Source organism: Macaca nemestrina, unplaced genomic scaffold, assembly GCF_043159975.1.
Source record: "Macaca nemestrina isolate mMacNem1 unplaced genomic scaffold, mMacNem.hap1 Scaffold_676, whole genome shotgun sequence".
Lineage (NCBI taxonomy): Eukaryota > Metazoa > Chordata > Mammalia > Primates > Cercopithecidae > Macaca > Macaca nemestrina.
Genome location: NW_027257840.1, coordinates 10,596 through 17,473, shown reverse-complemented (window position 1 = coordinate 17,473; position 6,878 = coordinate 10,596).

Sequence of the window (6,878 nt, the reverse complement as noted above, 5' to 3'; positions counted from 1 at the left end):
AATAGCTTGAGAAACACCAATAATTTCAATGAATCATTCAGATGGCATCATTTTACCTTATAGTCCCAGACACACCCTATAGTTCATATACACTGTGCATTTGCAAATAGTAATTTTGTCCTTTATTTTCAGTCAGGAATTCATAAGGCATTATATCTGTCTTGAAAATCTAAGCTCACCTTGATTCATGCCAAGATAACCAAGAGCCATGCTTCATTTAAATTGGAATCTAAAACATTTCATTGACAATCTCTGCATTTTAGAGACTGCAAAAATGTCTGCCTAAGAACAGCAGGAATTGGTCCTGTATGTGTTCAGTTTCTCAAGATTTTAGAACAACTAACAAAACTAGCACAGCATTTTCATTTCCTTTGTTTTGAAGATAACACATTAGCTTAATTTTAAGCATTTTGTTGAGAGAAACACTAAGCGGTGTGATAATGGATGCACCACATAGATAATGGACGCAGCGCATAGATTTACACAATGCCAAGGGTGTGAACAAGAAACCCATGGGAATACGATGTCTGGAAACTGCTTCATAGTGTCAAACTTGTCCGTGGGTCCCAGGATCATTCCTTATTCTTGGCTATTAGTCTGCAAACTGTGACTCAGAAAAGACAAAGGGAAAGACCAGGCATGCAGCGGGTGTGGTGGCAAGGTTGGCACCATTTTGCCCTTAGGTTTACACTGTTTGAGTCACCTTAACCACTTTGCTATTGGGCATCTACCTCTGCAAATAGAAGCTCTCAATGCTGAGTTCCAACCTGTTAACAATAGCAAAGGAGAAATAGTCTGTTGCACTCATTAATTTTTCAGTGCCTTAGGATCAGAGACCACACCTTCTTTACATTTTGCAGCTTCCAAACCTGGCTTTATGCCTGGAACTAAAATAAACTGGCAGCACATTTAGAACCATCCTTGATTCTCTGAAAGAAACTTGGTTTCTTGTTCTAGTATAGTTGCTAGTGTGCAGCTTCAGGTAATTTAGTCTCTCTCTGTCTTATGAGGACCCAGACATTGTAAGTGCAGTATAAAGCACTTTTTTTTTTTTGGCCATGCTTCTTACCATGGTTTATTTTCTTAGAACTTAAGCCAAGACATTAAAAAAAAAAAAAAAAAAAAAAAAGCAGGTAGGGGATATGGAGATGGGGAACCAACTCAGTTAACAGTAGCAAGACCATTTGGCCTCAGGGTATTTGCATTCTACAAAGGGGCAAAGGGACCAAGAACACTTTGTCCAGATAGACATCTTGTCTTAAGTGTTCTTTGTATTCTTCAGAGTAATGGATAGCGAGGAACTTTCACATTATTCAATTTTGATTTCTCTAGCCAACGAGCAGCTGCTGGTGTCCTCCTAAAAAGAAATTTCATTTTGTAGAAGATTTAGATCTTGGTAGGAAGGAATAATATTTATAGAAGGTCTGAATTCAGTGGGTAAATTTCTTACCTCTTCCTTGCTGTAGTTGGCTATATATATATATATATATATATAAAACAGTGCTTGCATTACCACATCCTAGTCCTCACTCCTGGGCCATGATCCTGCCTATTTACTCTTGTTTCTCTGGGCAATTGAGTTGCTCCAGTTTCTTTTGGCTCACAAAAGCATTACATCATCATCCATTACATTCCCCCATTGACCACACTGGAAGGATTTCTGTGTTCTGTTTTAGCTCTTCAGCCCCACAGATATGGCATAAATAAGGAATGTCAGACTTGTATAAAGGGCCTTCACACTGCTATTTACTCTTACCCACTCTTTAGTGGGTTGCTAGCTTACGGCCCATGTTTCTAGTCTAATCAAAAGAGAATTGGTGGTGTACTTAAAATCTAGACCTGCTGTTTCACTAGAATATGTAACTGCCTAGATAATGGAGTTGCAAGGATGAGAAGCCAAATCTATCCTTCATCACTGGATGTTATCTAAAATTTGACTTTTGGAGTATCGTCCTTTGTCTCTAAGCACTAATAAAGCAAGAGCAGGGACAGAACTAACATTTTAAAAATCTACCAGATAGTCTTTTAGGCAGAATCACTTATTATTATCTTTTTTCTTTAATTCATGCAATAAAACTGTGAAATAGATACTATTATTATATTCATTTCATGGATCAAGAAACTGTGGCTTAGAAAGAGCCTCAGGTCACATGGCTAGTCAGTATGAAACCACCACCAGCACACAGTCAGTAATTACAGAAAACAGGATTTGAACTCTACTCTTCAAATCAGACTTGAAATTACTTGTTGTTTCCATCATATCCTGGGAGGAGCCTCAGAGCAGTCTTCCCAGTTAAGGAGTAGCCTCTCTTGGGAAGGAGAGGTCACTACTACAGGAAGGGGGAAAACAGCAGAAGTGCTGAGTTTACAGAATATGATCAGCTGTTCATTGATATGTTTGCCTGGAAGTGGCCCTGCAGGTGCTGGCTGCAGAGCAGGTCTCTCCTGGAACTCCAGGAGAAACAGGTTACACAATATGCTATCAGAGAATGCAAGAGTGTATGGGAGCCTGGAAATCACCTAATCCAGCTCCTTTCTTTCATTGCAAATGAAGAAACAGACAGGAAAAAACTTGCCCAGAAAGATGAAGCAAGTTCAGGGCATAGCGGAGTCTATAAGCCATGCACTCCAATCTCCCAGTTTCCTCAGCTTCTCAGCCTCTTAAATCTGCTTGGGCTGCCATCTTGGGTTATCATTCTTGGTCCAAACTTCAAACTCCATCACTTAATAATGCGTTAACTTCCTACTAGCTATAGGAGTGAATTGTGAGGAGTCTGGTGGTTTTTAAAATATTTTTCTGAATGATTCAGAGCCCTCGGTATCCAGGAGTACATTATTACCTGCATGTACTATATTACTCATCCTGTGCACTCAAACGTTAGCTCCTACTGCGTGAATACAGTGATCACACTCACACGTGCCACAACAGCAGCAGTGTCATTAGCACGGTGTCATTACACATGCACAGCCCACAGAGGTTCCCCATTTCTAATCAGCCTTCCTCTACTTATTTCTTCAAATTATATGAAATTGTTTTTATTATTTCCTAATGAACAGGACAGTAGAAAGCTTCAGCTAAGACAGTTAATTATAGCTTTTAATTTTAAATCTGCCTCTTCAGAGGGTTACTCACTGACTTAAGAACTATCTTACCCTAAATTGCCTGCAGCTCATATTTCCTCATGGCCTTCCAGGGCTCTGCTGACACACAGAATAAAATTACTTTACCTTCTAGTGCCTCAGGTTTCTCATTTGTAAACCGGAGTGGCTGATACAGACCAGCTTTGGGGCATTTTTGTGATAAGCAGTAAAAAACGGTAGCAAGCTTAGTTGTAGCTTTCTTCTACTCACTGCACAAGGGCGTACTCAAAGGTCTAAATGACTCCGTTCAGGTCAATACATCGATAGTTCATTTGGTTCAGAATCTTATGTTTTTGTTTTATAATTTTATCCTATAATTTAATAGAAGGATGAAAATTAACTTGTGAGTCCCTAAAAGACATACAGGAAAAAGAAAAGTTAATTTCTTATGTTGAGTTGTAACCTGAGCAGGATCACATTAGGGAAAAGTAGATCAGAAAAAATGATCATCAGAATATATAAGAAAAAGAAAAGGAAATGGGATTATTCTGACAAGATTAAAAGACAATTGAAAGGTCAACGTGGCAAAACTTTCCTCCTCTCTGTATATATTATCTTGTTATTTCTTACATATGCTTCTTTTGTTGTGGTTATTTTTTGTTCCCACATGGAAAAACTATTACAGTTCACCTAGGTAGCAAACCTGCACTTGTACCCGTGAACTTAAAATAAAAGTTCAAAAACATATATAATGAATGTCCATATAAGCCTGACACTATTACAAATTTTTATTTCTTATGCTAAATGCATTTTAATAATATTTCTAGATTGAGAAAAAAAGAAACTTAAGTGCTCAATCTTTTTTTAAGAAGGAAAATTATTGTAATCTAGTCCTGGGATGTGTGCATGGATGATATTACATATTGGATTTTAAAGGATTAATGAATGTTTCAAAACACCTTCATCTTTGCTGAATGATGTTGGCGGGGTTTAAAGCTGTTTTGTGTTCACAATACTTCCTCCACGAAGTATTCACACATCATCTCCAGCTGCTGTTACTCTATCTGCTACTTCTGCACTTTTTCCATGGCTCCATTACTGCCCCTTGACTGGGTGATTTATGTGTTTAATATGCAGGCTGTCTCTCTTACTAGCATGGAAGTTCTTTGAGGTGTTTCTTTGTTGTGTAATCTCACAGGCATTATATATAGATGCTTAAAAAAACTTGAGTGAATTAATGAATTAATGAGTGGGTGGATGGATGATGGTACCAGTCAGGCTACATAATTGCCCACGAGAGGTTACCGTTTGGCATGTGTATTGGTAAGGGTTCTCGAGAGACACAAAACCAATAAGATATACATATATAGTAATGTACTATATAATGATGTTTTGGTCAAGGATGGAGCTCATCTATGATGGTGGTCCCATAAGATTATAATGGAGCTGAAAATTTCCTTTTGCCAAGTGATGTTGTAGCTGTCATAATGCAATACATTACTTACATGTTCGTGATGACACTGACATGAACAAACCTACTTCACTGCCTGTCATTTGAAAGTATAACATATATAATTATGCACAGTACATAATACCTGATGATGATAATAAATAACTATGTTAGTGGTTTATGTATTTACTGTACTATACTTTTTGTCATTATTTTGGAGTGTATGCCTTTGACTTATTACAAAAACAAAAAGTTAATTCTGAAACAGCATCAGGCAGGTCCTTCACGAGGTATTCCAGAAGGCATTGCTATTATAGGAAATGACATGCCTGTTACTGCCTCTGAAGACCTTCCATGAGGACAAGATGTGGACATTGAGGAAGTGATATTAATGATCCTGAACCCATGCAGGCCTAGAATAATGTATGTGTTTGTGCCTTAGTTTTTAACAGAAAAGTTCAAAAAGTAACAAAAATTTAAAAACAGGAAAAAGCTTGTAGAATAAGGACATAAACAAAGAAAGAATTTTTCCACATCTTTATACTGTGTGTTTTAAGCTAAGTAAGTGTTATTACAAAAGCATCAAAAACTTAAAAACAATTAAAAAGTTTAAACATAAAAAAGTTATAGTAAGCTAAGGTAAACTTACTATTGAAGAAAGAAAGGTTTTGTAAATTTAGTGTAACCTAAGTGTACAGTGTTTATAAAGTCTACAGTAGTGTACGGTAATGTCCTAGGCCTTCACATTCACTCACCACTCACTGACTTACCCAGAACACCTTCCAACCCTGCAAGCTCCATTCATGGTAAGTGCCCTATACGGGAGTACTATTTTTAATCTTGTATGTCCTATTTTACCGGGCCTGTTCTATATTTTGATATACTAATACCATAGTATTACAATTGCCTCAGTATTTAACACAGTAACGTGCTATATAGGTTTGTAGCCTAGGAGCAATAGGCTCTACCTTATAGGCCAGGTGTGTAGAAGGCTATACTATCTAGGTTTGTGTAAGTACATTCTATGATGTTCACACAACAATGAAATCACCTAATGACACATTTCCCTTAACACATCCCCATTATTAAGCAATGCATGAATGCATGACTGAATATATATATATGTGTGTGTGTATATATATATATAGAGAGAGAGAGAGAGAGAGATTTATTTTCACGAATTGGCTCACATGATTATGGAGGCAGGCAAGTCCAAAATTGATAAAGCAGGCCAGCAAACTAGAAAGTCAAGCGAGTTGCTGTTGCAAGCTTGAGTCTAAAATATGCAGGACAAGAAAGAGAAGGCTGGAGACTCAGGCAGTACTTCTATTTTATGGTATTGAGACAGAATTCCTTCTTCTCCAATAAATTTCACTTTTTGTGCTTAAGGCCTTCAAATAATTGGATGAGGTTCACCCATCTTATCAAGAATAATCTCCTTTAACTTGTCAACCTAAATACAAAATGGAAAGGCTCTCTAAAAGAAAATAATATTTATTTGGGAATAGGACATGACAGTGAGAGTACACATGTCATAGTAAACAATGTGCATGGCCAAAGAGGTAAAGGAAGACAAAGATTTTTAAAGGAAAATGAGGAGGATTACATAAATAATTTTTGAACACTAACATAAAAAACATATCCATAAATGTAACTGAAAGAAGATCTAGTATCATTTATCAAAGGCCAGTGCTTCCCATTTAACTTACCAAATACACCTACTCATCTAATATCTCTGCAAGAAAGGAGATACATCTTTTGATGTTCTCCAGGGGCCTGACAAGAAAATCTCAAAGTTAGTTGTAGGTCAAAAAATTTAACTTATAATTTTGACACTAAGGAAGCCCATCAAAGATGCCAAAAGGTTTAAAACACTTTATCAAAATAGATCACAGGTCACTGTGAAATAATAATCACTCATTTAACCAGTGTGATAAACAAAATACTTCAAAAGCAACACAGCAACTTACATGGATATTAAAAAAAAAAAAAAACAACTCTTTTAAAGCTCAGTTTTCCTAAGTAATCAAAAACGTAATAAAAGCAACATAAAATTATCTTGATAAATACAAAATCTTTGTTTCTTATGCTGACTACCAGAACAATAAAAACAAACAAACAAAAACCCAATACTTTCTGAAGTGTGATTCCTTTTTCTTATGGAAAGCCCATTTAGATAACCTGGAATTTGAGCCTGATGAATAAGTACTTCAATTTAATTTTACAAAAGAAGAGAATGTTTCCAAGTTTATGAGTATACACTGTATTATAAAAGAAGCAAACAAGAAAACTAATACCCAAGACAGGGATTACATGGACTAATTCAGACTCATCAAGAAAAGCTGAG